Below are 19,861 nucleotides of genomic sequence, written 5' to 3'. Positions count from 1 at the left end.
CCTTCTACCATTGAAGATCAACACCATCATAGCCAAAACCTAAAACCCACGAAGCTAGGGAAAAGGCCACAGAAGAGGAAGTGATAGCAGAAGCCTGAGATGGAACAGAAATAACTTGAAAAGAAACCATAGGAGGAGCCAACTTGGAAACACTAGAAAATGGGATAGAAAAATCCAGAGATAGACTAACTACCACGACAGAAGGAGCCGAAGGAAAATCCACCATCAATATGCCAAGAGTGGATGGAATAATACAGATAGCAATCGAATCCATACCAGAAATTGGGAGAGACAGACCATCTGCCAACACAGAAGGAGCCAAAGGAGTGGATGGACAAATAGAGATATCACAAAATCCACACCAAAAACTAGGACAGAAAAATCTAGAGACAAACCAATAGCTAGGGCAGAAGAGACAATAGTATTAAAGACCACCGTAGGGGAAACATGCAAAACAACAAAAGAATCCACCTTCAAAGTATCCTAAGAAGAAACACCCAACCCATCCTCAAAAGAGGGAGCTTTTTGAATAGAGTAGTGATCATCCAAAACCCCCTTCCACCAAGAAGGTGACTTATTTGATCTAACCTTTCTAGTGGAGCATCTTGTTGTGAGGTGGCTAGTCTTTCGGCATATGTGATGGCTGAATGGGATTCCCTAATAATCAAGAAGTTGATTCTAAGAGCCATTGGGAGAGACCAATTTAATCATTTCTGGGATCCCCTTAGATACATCTATCTCCAAGGATGCATGCATATGTCATCTAAAACACATTGCAATATGTAGAGTCAACCAGCAAAAAATCCCCTAGGGCATCCCCCATGGTCTCCAGAACTGACTTGATCAAATATTGTTATTAATACAGAACAAATTGATTTAATTTGTCTCTAATTTCTATCTGCTAGGATTAACCTCAAATAGAAATAGTAGTTACATGCAAATATAACCAATATTAGAAAATAATGGATTGCACAGAAGAGAATACAAGACATAAAGATTTAATGTAGTTCACCCAATCCCTAGGCTATGTCCACCAATAGTAAGTCCAATATTATTATTATCCAATGATTACAATTTGCAATCCCTTATAGCTCAATACCATCACAAGAAGCTAAAATAACATTGTCCATTATGAAATCCCTAACCCTAAGCCTTTTTATACAATATTTTTTCCACTTACAAAATTAGGGCTAGAAAAATTCATCCAATACAGAAATAGTTGTTGATACCTTTTACAATATAAAGTTATTTTTGGCTTCAGGGACACAACCCTTGAAAAATTTTGTGAGGGCATTGCCCCTCGACCCCACCATGTACTGCAATAGGGAGTGCACTTGGGGCACTACCCCAAGACCCCATAGGGGTGCTAGCCCCAAACCCCCATAGAAATAATCTGTGAAGAAACCATGCTGAATAGACCTTTGAGTCTAATTAGGCTCCAAATCACAACACTATCACCATAAAAGTTAGCACAGAAAATTGGTACTATTAACTGAAAATGGATTTTCTATTTCCAACACTTATGCATTAATAATGGTGTGTCATTAAGTTGACATCCATATCATAATGTAAATCAAAAAATATTGATTTCACTTGGAATAACCAAGAATATTTTGTGCTCAACTTTAATTGGCATCTATTTCAAAGATTCCATATCCATGAAAGGTTCAACTCCATGAATCACTACCATATCATGTAAACTTAATTATTGTAGCCCAATAATATTATTTTTGCTACCCAAGAAAAAGATAAGACGATTCTATAATTTGCAACCTGATAACCATGCTTGAATTTAATGTTTTTTTAAGCCAAAAATAATAAACCACTAAGGGACCACTTTTAGATTTAGGAAATCATTTTGTTGCACATATTTAGAGTTCACTATTTTGTAGGATACAAGCCCAAATTCTTGGCTCAAATCAATTACCATGTGATAACAAAAATATCACCAAAAATAGACTTTTCAAAGACAGTAATCTCTCATCCAAACCGAAACCAAGAGACCAAAACCATATTAGATTATGGTAAGAACAAAAAATATGCATAAAACATTAATGTACGAATAATGAACTAAATAATAAATTTGAACCAAAATAGTTTTCAATAATCTCAAGCCAGATTGTTATTAAACCAACCTCCAAAAGAACACTTAGTACTATATTTGGGAAGCACATGAAGAACAATATTCATAAGTCCTACATTTATTACAACTACAACTATGATATTTATGCTATTGTTATAAGTACAACTTTTATCATCCTTGCAGCTTGAGTTGACAATTGAATGGTGTGCTAAAGACATTACAAATGTCTTTTTTAGTAGAGAATTTATGGTCACCCCCTTGCATTTGACCTTTTTGTAATGATAATCTAGATCATTTTTGGTAATAAAGTACCCAACCTAGCATGTAGGAGTTGAAAAGATCTCTACCATATTTCTTGCCACAACAACCTGTATTGTGGTAAAAGGCATTGTAGTTCCTAGCAACACAACTATTTTTTGAGAAGTCACAAGTTTTGTAGCAGTAATAACAATAGCGGTTGGTTCAGGTTTAGCCATGACACTAACATATGGAGAAGGCATTATTATAATATTTGTTGCACTCTCAATTTCAAAGGTTGTAATTTATCCTTTAGGTCTAGATCCCAGAATATTAGCTAGATCATCCTTGTATTGTTTAACCAATTTCTATTATGCAATATACCTATAATTTATCTGTCATGTCTTTGTAGGCCTCAAGTTGCATCAACTTATAAATTTCCTATTTCTTTTAATAGGTAGGTTTACATAATTTTTTATATGATATTATCTTATAGAGGAGAGTAAATGCATCTCTTTGAAAATGTATGAAACCTTTGAAAAATAATTTTAAATACTAAAGGTATATATTTATGATGCAAAGAAGTATTCCAATGTGATGTGTATCTATGTTCTTGACATGTGAGCTAGATGTTTCCATATATTCAAGCATGTAGGGAAAGAAACAAATAGAGCCATAGAGTTATACCACTCACACCTAAAAAGTCTATTCTTAAAAGCAGTACAGTGTGCTACAAATTGTCATGTTGATTGGTTGGTGCATTAACTAACAACACATGTTTATATCTATTATTGGTGGGTACAAATAAAAAAGAAACATGGTTTCTATAGGAACTTTAAAATTGAGAATATTGAAAACACATCTTGGGTTCAACCATTGCAAATTCTAAATCAGAATGTTAAACTCAGTGATCTTGATGATCACATAGCATGGGTGACAAGTGAAAGTGATACTTGTTTCTAATATGAGGTGTATATCTTGGTACCTAATCCATGTATGTGCTCTTGCAAATTTTTAGTACAAGGATACATTTACAAACATATGATCAAAGTGAACTTAATGTTTGTGTGTGTGCACGTGTGTGTGTGCATGTGTGCATGTGTACGTGCCCACACACCTGTACATGTGTGTGTGCATGTGCATCTGCATCTACATGTGTGTGTGTGTCTGCATCTGCATCTACATCTATGTCTACGTGTGTGTGTGTGTGTGTGCATGTGTGTGTGCGTGTGCGTGTGTGTGTGTGTATGTGTGTGTGTGTGTGTGTGTGTGTGTGTGTGTGTGTGTGTGTGTGTGTGTGTGTGTGTGTGTGTGTGTGTGTGTGTGTGTGTGTGTGTGTGTGTGTGTGTGTGTGTGTGTGTGTGTGTGTGTGTGTGTGTGTGTGTGTTTGTGTGTGTGTGTGTGTGTGTGTGTGTGTGAGAGAGAGAGAGAGAGAGAGTTTATCTAATAATAATTTGTATGTAAGCTTGCATTATCTTGCCACTAGAGTTGATTCTATAGAAGACAGATGCCTAGTCGGTGTTTCTAATCATTTGGTGTGACAAGAATGTATACTTATTTATTTTACTGGTATAAGATTCTTAACAAATCACATGTTTAAATGTGTTGCAATATCAATGTAATAAATTACTAAATTAGATGGGATTGGAGGTTTTAAAAAACTGCCAACTATTGGAGGATCATTCGGTACATACACAAGTGAAATAATAATTATGTTTTGATCATTTGTATTCTTATTTTTTTGAATGTTTTATTTCTAAGATATGTTTAACTTTTTGTAGACAATGGACAATAATAATAGAAATAAATTTGGAAATACACAATGAGATTCAAGGAATGACTAATACATCTAATCTAGCAACACTTTCTTTTATTCAATTTTTTTAAAGGACTTGACAAATAAAGTCAAAAGAAGAAACATATCATCCCACCTTGGATTAGACCATCCAAGTGTGCATCCATTTTGTCCTGTACAAGATAGGTTTGGAAAAACTCTTTGTTGACAAAGGGACTTAATTGAATTCATGAATGTAAGGAAAAAAAAGGTATCTCAAATCAAACACCTACATTTCCACAAATGCCATGAAATCTGAAGCGTCAAAATTAGATTGATGATCTTGATAGGGAAAATTAACGAGATAAGGATTTTATTAGGTACAATGAACATATGGTTGGCATGGTTGATAGCACAGAGTTTGGGAGCATGCAAGATACTAATGCAAGCACATTGGATTTTATTGAAAAGGCATGATATGGTACCATCATACTTGTTTGTGTTGTATTGTAAGCTAATTTAAGATTTTATAATTATATGCTCTTATTTTGGGCATGTACAAACACAATTGAATTTCACTGAGATAGTTTATTAAATTCCATAACATGAATTATCTTTGATGCATTCTATCAAATTTTTCATATTCCTCTTTTATTCTTCCATATTTTGATTTATGTCTACTAGCAATTTTCAGCTATAATATTTGACAATAAATATCTTTACATTATGATTTAATGGATATACATGTCCTATTTCAAGTCTCCCATTTTCACCAATTGTGGTGGACAATGTTAAAGGTTGTGGAATGTAGATTTTGGAAGTTGATAAGGCTTATCATTCTTGGTATTTGAATCAATATTATTTATAAACTACTTTATAGCTCAAAAATCTGCAAAAGAAGAGAGGATGATAGTAAAAGGATGTTGTATCTTGCTTAAAATCTGCACATTTTATATACTTTATAGTTTTTGAATCATCCTCAACAAATCTATTTTGTGCATTTCCTCTCATAATTATGCTTTGTTTATAATATTATATTATGTATTATATCCACCAGAATTTACAACTAATATTCATAAACATTTTTTTAAACTCCATTTTACACAGCCACAACAAGAGAATTTTATGGTTGTTATAAAACATGGTCTTATACTCATTTACCTTTTATTTATAAATCTAATTCTTTTGAAAATAAAATAAAAAGATAAATAAAGTGAAGATATCATGTAACCTTCACATTCATGAGATGACATTTCTTTGTGGAAATGTGTTAAAGCAGTTAAACACTTTGCATGCTCTATCCATGATTCCAAGTTTATCTGAGATTGTCTAATGGTTTGCAATATGTTTTTTTGAGTAAGGGGAAAAAACATATAATTTTTAAATTATAGTTTCTTAAAAACTTTGCCAACATACCTTCATTGAATTTTAAATCTTCATAAACTAAAATTCGAAAACTATAGTGAATAATGTTGTAAGCAAGAAGTCATAGTAGTAAGATATCTAAAGAACAAACAAATATTAAAAAGATCAATACTCACCTAATATAATCCATATTTTGTTAGATTCGCAAATTGTTTTGAATGTCCTATGTAAATAGAAGAAGCTCATAACACAAAAAATAAACAAATTCAGATTTTGTTAGATTCATTAATTGTTTTTGATATCCTATGCAAACAAAAGAAGCTCATAACACAGAAAATAACCAAATCCTCGTAGAAAAACATTTTTACAAAAGTGCAAAACTCATTATATTTATCAATCAATAAAAAATAATATATATTTTTAAAAAATTAATATTTTTTTTTTTGATTTAATTATTTTTTATTATTTACAATTGTAAGTATTATCATTTATTCATTAACGTTAATATGCTACCTTTTGAATAATTTTATTTTTTGAATTTCATTTATAAAATATGGATATGTACATAAATTCATATTATTTAGAAATATTACATAATTTATATAAAATATATTTAATTAAATAACAATACATATATTTTAAATAAAATATTTTAATGTCATACTTAATTATTATTATGAAATAAAGTTTAAAATAGATTAATTTAGGGAATATAAAAACTAATATTCCAATGAGTAAATTTAATGAAATTGTCACTTTTAAACATAATAATCTATATTATTAATATCAAATATAATAGTAAAATAATTGGAAAATATCATTAAATATAACACTAATAGTAAGAAACCCTATGTATAAATAATAATAATGTCACAAGTTTCAACCCAATGCTGAAAATTGTTAAAATAATCATTAGAAGGTGGACCCACTTACATAAGAAGTAAAAGAAACTTAAATTCATTTCACACCAAACAAAAAAAATGCAGTGAAAATGTCAAATTTCAAAGGGCGAACGTCATCGTCAAACACAAGTTAACAAAAATGAAGGTAAAGTTGAGTTAGGGAGGGGCCGACAACCCAGCCACCAAAGCACTCAATAGGTTTGAGTATGTTGGTTAAGCCCAACCATCCTCAACTACTACTTAAAATTCCTTTATAACTCATTATGTCTATTAGGATCCCCCTTCCATCTATTCTAGTCCTCAAGTGCTACACCAAGCTTTGATACCTATTGTTAAATTAGTGTTGCAACAATTTAATACCAATTCAACAATTTACAACCTAGCCAAATCCAACCATAAATAATAAAGCATATAAGTAAAGCATACACCATAGAAGAACTCATAACATAACCATGGTCAAGGGAAAATTCTAGTGGGGATCAAACACACAAGATTATGCACTAATCTAAAAAAATCCATGTTAGAAGATTTGATCTTGTTAGGAAATATTTCATAGCATTTATTACATGTGTCCTTTTTAGGAGACTTGACCCTATTAAATGTCTACAACCCTATTAGGAGTTGTGAGATCAAAATGAGAGCTCACTTCTTAAAAATGAAATCTATAGCCACCTTTTGGACTCATTGTGGAAATACAATAAAAGTTTTACATCAAAATGAACTATTACATAGCATCAAAACTTAGTTCTACTAAAGCTCGCACCTACTCTAATCTGTAATTTAGCATCAAGTCTTGCGCATCACGTCAACATATCATCACAATACATCCACGCATGTTCACAACCCAAAAGGTCTTTCCTTTGTACCCTTATAATTTGTTAGCCTAGATTGCTTTACTAACCCTCACAAAATGTGTCCATTTTTAATTTCTAAATTATAAAATTGGACTACGCTATCCAAAAATTAATTCCTTGTATGTTACCCCATTATTTCTAAGCAACTAAAATGACAAGGTGATTCAATTTGCTAAGCCAAAATACCCAATCACATTTCTCATCACCAAAACATGTGCTAAACTTCATATTAAAACAAGAGACCATAATGGTAGATCATGCACACTACATCACATTTCCAAAAGTATGGTCTCATCTAATAAGACTATTGTCACCACTAACCAAAACTATCTAACTAAATCCTATATTTCCTTCCCAAACTTAGGCATTTTTCACATTTATACCACAAGAAAATAGCTTGTCAACACAAGTGATCATGCAAATAAGATATTTTTCCATCAATCACAACATATGGTCTCTTACTTATCACTCACTATCCCACAAGTTCTTTGTGTAAAAATAATTCTCCCTTGATTGGTATGTTTTTTTTGGGAATAATCAAAATTGTGAATAGTGAGCATAGTCTGAAGACAGAATTTTTTTCGACCTCACAAAGTCAATAACTATGAAAATATTATAACTAAATGACTTTATTAATTACTTCATTTTTTTGTAATTTGATTACCATTTAGAAGTTTTTAAAAAGGGAAAGCTAGGATGTTTTGTAATTTATGATTTAGCTAAATTATTTTTTCAATTTCTTTAATAAATCAAATTCTTACTCTCATCCTTAAAAGTTATATTTAAATTCTTATTGCATTTGAGATTATGTAGGAGGGGTGTTGAATGTAGGTCAAAAGAGAGTGGTAAAAATGACGTCCTCTTTTTATTTTCTAGTAGAAGTCTTGTAGTTTAATGCTTTTGTGAAAGCTATTTTTCATATGTTACCTTAACTATGTTGGTTATGTTTAATCTCCTTGTGAAATTTGTGATCAGTTCTACTTAGACACATGTGTAAAGTAATTACTTTGACAGTTGCACTAGATCCATCTAATCCTCCAATTCTAGGTTTCTAGGCTTCATGGGTAAGGTTAGTATGCTATTCATGTTAGGATGAGTCCCAAGGCATTTAACCACTCTAGAGTTTGGCAAACAAATTTGTCTAAGCCACAGTCTCCTCTTAAGATTTGCAGATAGACCAATGTCTGGTGTATTAGGAGACAAGGATTTATAGATGGAAAATTGCTTGATGGTACCTTTGTACTATGTTTAATGATCGACCTACGTGGTCTTGCATTGATTGTATAGTCATTTGATGTATGATGTACTATCATGATGTAATTTGGTGCATGATAAGTAGCTTAAGATCTTGATGTATTAGAAATTTCCATTATACTATGGATAGACTTTGTTGGAATTACAAGTAGGAAAGGTAAACTACTGGGGGGGTGAATCAAGAGTTTAAAACATGAACCCATAAAACTTTTCACCACTCATCCATCTCATGCATTCAATAGATAAACTAAAATAACATGTAAAGCACATACATCTAAATCATGTAAACACATAATCAATCACACATTTGACACCTAATATGATTACCTAGAAACCTCCAAAGAGAAGGTAAAACTGTGGTGGGGATGACACCCACAATTCTTCACTACTATAGCAATAAAGTGTAGCCAATTAAGGTTACAATAGTTTGATCATGAAACATGATCTACCCTATGAATGGCCTACCCTATTGAAGGCTTACAAGGACTGTTAAGTCCCACCTTGTTAGAGGATTTCAACACCCTATTAAAAGTGTGCCTAGCTAAAGGACTTCAGAACATCCACTTGGAATGTTACTTTGTTAAAGGATTTACAATAGTCTGTTAGGACTACTCCACCTAGGAGATTCAACTAAAATCACCTGTTAGGATGTTTCAGCATAGATCTTGTGATTGGCTCTAGTTGCCTAATTAAAGATCAAATCAATAATGTTTCCTTCTTGATCCTCACTAATTTGATGTGTCAATGTTGTATCCTCTATCCTATATTCTTCTCAAATAGATTATACAATTCACTCTCTATAACTTCTAAGTCCACGAATGCTCATTTTTTCACATGCAAGCTTCTCTATACTTCTCCTTCAATTCCTTACACTCTCATTATGAAGTTTAGGGTTTTGTCTTCCTTAAGAAGACTAGAAGACTTAGGGTTAGGTATGAATCTACAACTGAGATTCATCCTTTTTGCCACTTAATCCTTCCCTTTTTTTGATTTGCTACATGTAATTGAATAGGGAATCCGCATATCGATTTATCATTATCTTCAAAAGATCATGTTCTACCCTTTGGTCAACTGAAACATAGTTTACATAGTTGTTTGTGCAATCACAAACAAATATGTCCAATCTGTAATGCTTGGCACTTGAAGTTACTGATGCTTAGCACATACTATAATTTTCTTTCTAACTCGGTACCTGAACTGATCGGCATCTACTATTTTCTTGGCACTTGAATCACTTGGCATGTATTTTCTTCTTGACACTTGAGTGACTTGGCACATGAGTGACTCAGCACTCATTGCAACTCGGTATAGTCTTGTATTCACATATCATACTCAACATGTATTACTAGTTCGACATGATCTTAGTGAATGACTTAAGTGTGTTGACACTCAATTGTCAAAACCAATCTGAGATCAACAATCTCCCCCTTTGACATGAGTGTCAAAAACAATTTAACTTTACATAATCAATCTAACCTTTTTGAGTATAATATATTCACAACTTGGCTTATATACAAAATTTCAAAATTTTCAAAATTTTGTAATAGACTATATACCTCAAAATTTATAATTCCCTTTGAATTAATGTGCCTGATATGTATCAAAAATCTATTCTCCATTCTGAGTAGCTTTGCCTCTTGTTGATACTCTTTGTCTTCAATGTGCTGATACTCTTTATCTAATATCCTTTTTTTATGTTCTTTCTTTATTCTATTTGCCTCCCCTTTGGTTTATTTTGTTTATCTCCCCCTTTTCATTGACTTGTATCTCCTCCTTTCTATTCTTTTATCATCTCCCCCTTGCTTATTTATCTCCCCCCTTTTCAACACTAATGTCAAAGGGTCTATACACTTATGGTGTATCTGTCCAAAAAAGATTTGTGGACCTCCATGATTATTTTCAAAGTAGCATCCCAATTGTCACATGCAACATCTAATGACTTTATTTGGATCGCTACCTCTACTGCAAGGTGAACTACTCCATTTGATGTAGAAAGATTAGGATCTTTCTTCAACAATGTTTTTGCAAATCCTAGTTCTTTATGGAGTATCTTCATATGGGGGGTAAGGGAGGCTTGGATATTAATCAACTTGGCTCTTATATTAGCCTCTTTTGTTGTTAACATAGCTAGTTGACTCTATGATTAAAGCAATGAATTAAAATGCTTCTCACTCTGAGCTGGGTTTTGAGGTAGTTGCATACCTAAGACTTTTAAATTTCTCTCCAGACTTAGAATTCTATGGCTTGTTTCTTGTTTGAAGAGTGTGGGATCACACAGTTTGGTGTACAATGATAAACATTTTTCACTTCTCAATTTTTGTAGCCAATTCAACTTGCATCAGTGCTATGTCACTAGATATCTTTTCATTCACTTTTTCTTGAAATTTTCTTTCAAACCATTCCAAAAGTTTTGCATTAGCATCTTGCTCTTCATTGTTCACCTATTCCACAATTTTTGATAATTATTCCAATAGTGGCTTTGATTCTTTAGGTGTTTGCAAGTTGAATGCATCTAAGAAGATGTCTTTTATTTCTTGTAATGCTTGCCTTTATCTATACTCCTTTCTGAGTATTTCCTAATTTTTCTTCTTTTCCAAGGCTTGTTGCATTATGCCTATCTGTTCTAATATTATGGTTGCATAATCATATTTAGGTATCACTATTTCTTCATCTAGAGTTACATCTCCATAGTGAATTACCTTAGCAACCTTGGAGGAACTTGAACTTGGTGTTGAGATTTGTAATGGTATAGCTTCAGTGCTCAGCTCCTAAAGGACTTTTGTAGGAGTGCTAGATGTTGGTAATGTTACTAATGCTTGAGTGGCCTCTTGTTCCTTCTCCTTTGGTATGTCCTTAATTTCTTTAGATCTATTATGATCAATTATAATCATCTAACTTGCACCTTGTGTTTGTGTTGTAGGTACAGATTTCTATCCCATTTGCTCTATTGTGGTTTCTTTTTCCTCTTCTCTTGTAATTTTTTGATGTTCAACCAAATCAACTTTATTATTTGTGTCAACCTTTGTGGATGTGTCTAGTGATGTTTGTACTAAAGTTTGAGCACTAGTAGCTGAAGGGATGGAAGAAGGTGGTTCATGTGTATTCACCTTATCCCTTGTAATGTTAGCTATTGCCTTTTGAAGTTCATCAACACTGACCAATACTAGATTCTCACACAATTTGGCCTATAGTGTGGATTGGTTAAGAATATTCTTGAGATTTTCTATAGTTAAAGGGTTGATGTTCTAAGCTGAATTATCAGGAACATCCTCATCACTTATAGTTTCTGTAGGCATGCTTGTGTCATGTAGAGGGCTCATGCTAGGCATTTATGTGTCTTGCACACTCTATTCTTCTTGCTTCTCTTCAGCTATAGCCATGTCATCTTTTTCTTTTTGTGTCTCCTCCATAGTAGTATCCTTTTCTAAATCTTCTTCTTCCTTATCATTGTTGTCATCATCATTAGTTCTTCCCAAAAAGGGATCTTGCTCTCCTTCTTTAATAGTTGTCAATCCATAGATCAATTTCCACATTTGGGTGGATTTCTTGACAACATCTTCAATATAGTTCTAAAGGATACTAAATGCCTTATATCTGGGTGACAACCTTCCACCATATTGCTTTTTTTCTTTAACAATTTTTCCTTTTGTCAAATCTAGCATCACCTGGGCTAGTGTGGATTCTTTGATTTGTTTCTCTAGATTCAAACAATAATGCCACTTATTTTCAATAATATTATAAAAATCCTTAGGCATCGTATTATCTCATTCATGTGGAGCATTATTGAATTTAGACATCATTGAATATATTGATTCCTCAATCAAATTTTTTTCTTCTCTACTAAATTTCCCAAAATCAATTATTTTCAAGTTTGTCAAATCTACATTATTCTTAACATTATCACAGATATTCTCAAGATTATATTTTGGTGGATGACTTACCACTCTAAACTGACTTGTATCTTCAAATTTTGTCCTTTCATCATCAGTATTTGGTTGTGCAATGTATTTTCTCCTTTGCTTTTTCTGCTCTGGTCCTTCTTATTTAGTAGGCTTGGCCTTTTCTTTGGCTTACTCTTTGGCCTTTTGTGTAGTGGCCCTTGTGTTTTCCCTTGTTGTTGGTGTTGAAGGCTTTGCTTGACCTAGATTTGCAATCTTTTTAGCCTTTGTCTTTGCCACAAGCTGAGGTTTGGCCTTTCTTTGCTTTGGTTCTTCCTATTTTGGTGCTTCCTTTGCCTCCTCGGCACCCTCTTCTTTGATCTCCTCATGCATGCCTTGGGTTCATGCAAGAGTTTCTTGGGCTTGTTCTTCCTCTTCCTCTTCATCCTCTTCATCATCATCTTCTTCTTCTTCACCAAATTGGGCCTTTATTTTCTTCATTAGTTTGTCTTTCTTCTTCAATGTGGAGGTTGTCTTTAGCTCCATTTCAAATTTGAATTTCACTACATCATAGTTACCAAATATCTTGACACTTTTATCAATCTCCTTTGCTAGGAGTGTAGTGATGGTAGTTGAGGCTTCATCAACATTGGTTTCATAGCCTAGAGGTCTTAACCATTTTACTCTAAGTACTGCTACCTGTATGTATGTGTAATCAATGTCCACAAGAAAACATATGTCATTGCAGTATTGTTATACTAAGGAGACAGGTATCCTTAATCTCTACTTCATAGACTTCTTGAAGTCTTCAAAATATCTTGTCATAACTATTTCAAAGTTCTCTCCCATTTTCTCAATATATTCATGGATTTGCACAGCCATTGATTTGTTGGTCTTCCAACCTATTTTTCCAAAGGATGGGAATTCATTCTATACATAGAAAAATATGCACACAAGTATTGATCCAAACTTGCATTGTACACTTTTTGTCTTCCTAATGGCACCTAGGTTTTCATTTATCTATTGTAGTTGAAGTTCTGCAAGATCATAAGTATGATCTTTCTTGACAATTTTGTAACCAACATCAACTATGGTGTAGGGCATATTGTTTGACCTTCTTGACTGATAGAATTTATGAGAAATAACCCTAACAAAAAACTCAAGTAGAGGATTAGTGATGGTATCAATTGTCATTCCTCTCTTGTTCCAGTTAGCTCTTGTGTTCTTCTCAATTACTTCTTTTGAATCACTTCGTAGGGTCTTTGGCTAATCTAGGGTTGGAAAACCAATCACCCTATGAACAATTCTCTTTGAAATCTTGATTGTTCCTCCTTCCAACCATAGACATACATCGTGTATCTTGCTTAACACTATTTTTATCCATTCTATTTTGAAAACTATGGGAAAATCTAGGGCACAGGTCAAACCCTTTCTCTCCATAATCTTAAATTCTTCCTTCAAGATGTCATTTTCACACAACTTATCTTAAGCTTGCCTTATTTCCATATCACATATACATCCTACTTTGTAGTTGTAACATTTTCTCACATCTTGGATCATTATGACCTTGGGTGGAATCATTGATAACATGCCTAATAGGTCATTTTTATAGGCAATGTCTGGAATGGCTTTGAAATTTGGTTTTTTGACTTCATTACTAACTAATTGGACATCAAAAACTTCTTTCTCCTTCACATTCTTTGAACTAGAAGCCATTCTATCAAGCTAGGGTTTTATAAATTTTTAACTGCATAACTTAGCTTATGAAGAATACCTCAAAAATTTGATGAACTAGAGTTGGCTCATCACTAGGATCTTTGCAAGCGCTTTGAACTAGATTTTGAATTGCCTCTTTGCTCTTCTTGCTCTCACTTGACTTCGTAATGACAAAAAATAGGTGAAAATTGACCTTATACCCTTCAAAATTGTGCATTTAATGCTTGTTACTTGTATAGTAGTAAACTTGGCATCAACATAATTTATGTTTAATTCGGTATCTGTAGAGACTTCCCTCACTCGATAGCTACTAAAAACTCAGCCCTAACTGTCTTTGACTAGCAATTCAACATTAACTAGTATTTCACTCGACATACATAGAGGACTTTTCATGCTTGGAAACAACATGGAAACTTGAAGATTTAACCTTGAATTTTCTACAACTTCTTGCATCTTAATTCATGTTGATGTAATATTTTTAGTGCTAATTTCTTTTGCCACTGATGTATAATGCAACACTTTAAGTATCAATCTCACATACCTTTTATTTTCTTAGTTTGATGAAGTGTGACCACTTGACCCTTTGGGTGAAGTGATCCCTTCTCCATTTGATGTACTGCCAGCATCCTTCTTCTTCCATGTCTTGTTCATCTCATTCTTGATTTGTTCTACATTTTCCTTGCCTTCACCTTTATCAAATTCACAAGTTGGTGTCTTGGACCTAGTTGGACAATGTTTACTAATTTTACTAGTCTTGTGATAGTTGAAATATGCAGTTTGACTCAACCATCTCTTGAAGTTACCACTGAAGTGAGTTCTAATGCAGTTTTTAGGTACATGTCCATATTCCTAACAATAGTGATAGCTATATCGTGGATTTTAATCCCAATTATAAGATATTTCATAGCTCCTTACCTTTTTTGGTTTGCTTGATGACCATGTGGACTTAGATCTACATTTAAAGGCTCTATGTCCATACTTCTAACAATTGTAGCAATGTCCTTCAAATTTTGATGCATGCAAGGTTCTAGTTTTGCATTCATGTGCCTAATGACCTTGTTTGTTGTACTTGCGGAAATGAATCATGTTCTTAGGCTTATCATTCTTGCTCCTACACACATTAGCTATATGTCCTTTCTTACCACAACTATGAAAAGTAGGTTTGGAGTTCTTACCTTTATTGTTCATGTCCTTAGCAATTTTGGATGATTCTCCTTCTTCAGTGCTTATTTAGCCCAATCCTAATGTATCTCTACTGGATCTAGGGAATTTTAGTAGTTTCTCAAAGTACTTGATGGCTTCATTTAGCTTGTTAAAACTTTCAACAAATTTCTTTTCTCTTTTCAAGTCATTCTGCGGTTGTTCATTCTGCAATTTCAATGAAGTTATTACAATGTCCTTGGCATTCAACTCATGATAAGCATTCATCATTTGGCTTAAGGTATCCAATTGCATGTTTGAGATCCTAGATAGCTTTGTTGACTTTTCTTCCAATATGTTTGCTAGAACTCTTTTATCTTCTTCAATCATGGCATTTTCTTCTATAGCATTATTCTTTTGTTCAGTCACTTCACACAATAGTATAACATGTGATTCTTGCTCCAACTTGAGATTTTTGATCTCTTTAGCTTCTGCTCTATTCTTTTCTATTAGATCTACAATTGTTGCATTGAATTCACTGGAGTTTCCATCTACAAATAGCTTTGTGGTGTCAATCTCTTTGTATTGTGTGTTATTTTCTGCTATGGCAATCTCTTTTCTTCTCTTTAGGGAACTCTTCAAAGCATCTCTGGATTCATTTAGTTTATATAGCATGAGATGTATTTCAATCTCTTGGTTCTCAATGGTCTTTCCCAATTTGTAGACTTCCATTTCAAGATCTTTCCTCTAGGCCACAAAGCTTCTTCTTCTAAGAACTAGGCTTTCATGCCAATTGTTGGAATTACAAGTAGGAAAGGTAAACTACTGAGAGGGTGGGGGGTGAATCAGCAGTTTAAAACATGAAGCCATAAAATTATTCACCACTCATCCATCTCATGCATTCAATAGATAAACTAAAATAACATGTAAAGCACATACATCTAAATCATGTAAACACATAAGCAATCATGCATTTGACACCTGATATGATTACTTAGAAACCCTCCAAAGAGAATGTAAAACTAGGGTGGTGATGACACCCACAATTCTTCACTACTGCAGCAATAAAGTGTAGCCAATTAAGGTTACAATAGTTTGACCATGAAACATGATCTGCCCTGTTAAAGGCTTACAAAGACTATTAAGTCCCACCTTGTTAGAGGATTTCAACACCCTATTAAAAGTGTACCTAGCTAAAGGACTTTAGAACATCCACTTGGAATGTTACCATGTTAAAGGATTTACAATAGTCTATTAGAACTACTTCGCCTAGGAGATTCAACTAAAATCACCTATTAGGATGTTTCAGCATAAATCTTGTGATTGGCTCTGGTTGCTTAATTAAAGATCAAATTCATATAGTGTCCTTGATTCTCTCTGATCTAATGTGTCAACATTGTATCCTCTATCCTTTGTTCTTCCCAAACTAATTCTGTAATTCACTCTCTATAACTTCTAAGTCTCCATGAATGCTCTATTTTTCACATGCAAGCTTCTCTATACTTCTTCAATTCCTTACATGCTCATTATGAAGTTTAGGGTTTCATCCTCCTTAAGAAGACTAGAAGACTTAGGGTTAGGTATGAATCTACGGCTAAGATTCATCCTTTTTGCCACTTAATCCTTCCCTTTTTCTGATTGGCTATATGTAATTGCATAGGGAATCCACATATAGATTCATCCTTATCTTCAAAAGATCATGTTCTAAACTTTGGTCAACTAAAAAATAGTTTACATAGTTTTTTGTGCAATCATATCCAATCTGTAATGCTCAGCACTTGAAGTTACTGATGCTCGACACATACTATAATTTTTTTTGACTCAGCACCTAAACTGCTTGGCATCTACTATTTACTTAGTACTTGAATCACTTGGCATGTATTGTTTGCTCGAAACTTGAGTGACTCAACACATGAGTGACTTGGCAATCATTGCAACTCAACATAGTCTTGTATTTCATATCATACTTGACATGTATTACTAGTTCAACATGATCTTAGTGAATGACTTAAGTGTGTTGACACTCAGTTGTCAAAACCAATTTGAGATCAATAGACTTAGTGTGTTCAACAATATGGTTGACACCCTTTGCTTGTTTATTTAGATGTGTACTTTTATTAATCATTTGAATGAGATGGATGGATGGATGGAAATTATATAATGAATAGTCTTATAATGATGTCGACTTGATCTTCTTTCTTACTTTATGAGATCTCTTTGTTGATGTGGCATATTTGTGAAAATTTCAATCTCTTCAAGATTGAATGCTCTTCCCTTTCTTAATATGGAATTGAAGGTAGATCAAACTCCCCTTAAAATAATGGGTACTAATTTTATTCTCATCATTCCCCCATGCCATAGATAATGGATTTTTTTTCATAATAGGGTGTTTTAGAATATGAGGATATTTATAGTAGGGAAATGGTAGGGTCATCTTCTTTAAATAGAGTATAGAGAAGTAGTGGATATTAATAGTAGATAAATAATAAGACATTTACCTTGAGTAAGGCATGATAGAATGCATGGATATTAATAATAGAGAAATAATAAAACATTTTCTTTAAATATGGTGTGATGGAGTATCTAAATAAAGAGGGGAGTTGGGTCCAATCCTTCATTGAGTTTTAGCCGAGTAGGTGTATATTAGCAATGTAGAAATGCCACTAGTAAATTTGAACCTATTTTTTGACAAGTGTTGGTCGATATTTTGATAGAAAATGGTCAAAAAATTGTATTTCTATAATTTCATCCAAATTTCAACAAAATCTAGGGCTTTAGACATATCAACTAACAACCCCATCAAAAATTATCCAAATCTCTGTCATGAGGCAATGTTAGACCACTACTAGGAAACATCAAATATTTGACAATTATAACATTTATCAATGTTACATCTCATCAAAAATTTGACATTTAGGAGATTGTTACCAACAATATTTTCATACCCTCAATGGAAAGCCTCTTCAAAACATCGACAATTAGGAGATTTTTATCCACGATCTTTTCATGCCATCGACAGAAAGCCTCATCGAAACATCAACTAATGGTCATCAAAACTTAGATGACAACCCTACATCTTTTTTTAATTCATAAGAATCCTATTTTTTTGGTGATCCAAGGTAATTGGTGATTATAATGTTGACAACATTAGGAGTCGAAGAATCCTATTTGTTTGATGATCCAAGGTAAGGCAATTGTTGTTCAATGGGGAGGAAGTGTCCCTATTGAGTTAAGAGTGGGAGAGTACATATTCTAGTTTTATAGGTGACATTCCACATGTTTAGTTGTCTATCATAAGTTTGACAAAGTTAAGGATGTTATTGGGAGTTTAGTATCAGATATTATCTCTTTGCATCCTTGCAAGACATAATATGGGATTCAAACTCTTTTCAAGGGGGGATCAACAAGATATTATCCTTTATAGATTACTACAATTAGAGTAGCCTTAATAACATTCTATCCAATTGGAATAAGAAGGAGAAGATCATTGATTGGGATCCTTTATTCAGCACCAAACATGTAAGAAATCAACATTATGTAGGAATCTTAAGAAAAAATTGTGATCAATACTTTCCTTCTAGATTCAAACCATAAATAGATTCATTCCTTACTTAGAATTATCGTCAAATGATGGGGAGATGCTTTATTTACCCTAAAACCCCAATTTCTCATTTAGTTATATTGCTTGGTACTCTTAAACCAAATACAATGAAATCATGATCAATTAGCGTTATAACAACAACTTTAACAAAACTAAAATCAATGTGTTACCAATATGGTTGAAATTAGCAAAGATAAATTTTAGTGAATGAAGGCATGCCACATTTTAACAAAGGAAACACAATATTATTTTTAATAACATCAAAATGTAGAATGTAGCAATAGTCAATAAAAGGAACTCGACGATAGAACTACAATGTAAATAGTAAAGAACCATTGTCTATAGCCACTTAAGCATCCATATGTCTTTGGTTTCTCTCCCTCCCATCCAAAATAAGATTCAACCACTATGAATCAAGAATGCACATACAATAGCATTCCATATGCATGGACAATAGGTGGAGCTGAAAAAATGCACCATGTTTATATTAATGACCTATATCAAAAATAAAAACATGTTGCATTTTTTAGCTCCACCTAATGTCCTATGCATATCAATTGAGATTTCATATTGAACTAGGGTCTCCTTCTACATTGCCTAAAACCAAGACAGATGATACAAATTTAGGGAACAAGTGATATGTAATAAAGACCCAAATTGTAAAACCATTGACCTTAGTTACATATATAAGCCATCATGGTCGAATTTGTCAAGGGGGTAAGGGTAGAATTTGGTGTTCTTAGGTGTTGGGAATATTTTCAAGTCATATTGCACCTATTGTATGGGGTCTAATATGGTTTGGGTGTAATTTGTTGCAAAATGCAAAAAGTTTTCAATGTTGCTTGACAACATTTTCAACATCTAAATGCAATCTCCTCAAAAATCTCATCAAATACCTCTCTCATTAGCTTGATGGTTCAAATTTTGATTGATTGAGAGGGTGTTGATATATTTATGATCCAATGGGTCAAATTCAGGGACATATATGTATGAAGGGTTGGTGCAAGGAGTTCACAGGAACACTAGGGTCACAAGGTGATCCAAAAAGTATCCTAAA

This window comes from Cupressus sempervirens, chromosome 6 (genome assembly GCF_028749045.1).
Source record: "Cupressus sempervirens isolate cs-2001-9-10 chromosome 6, ASM2874904v1, whole genome shotgun sequence".
Taxonomy (NCBI): Eukaryota; Viridiplantae; Streptophyta; class Pinopsida; order Cupressales; family Cupressaceae; genus Cupressus; species Cupressus sempervirens.
The sequence above is the reverse complement of the archived record's forward strand: the minus strand, read 5'-3'. Positions refer to the sequence as shown.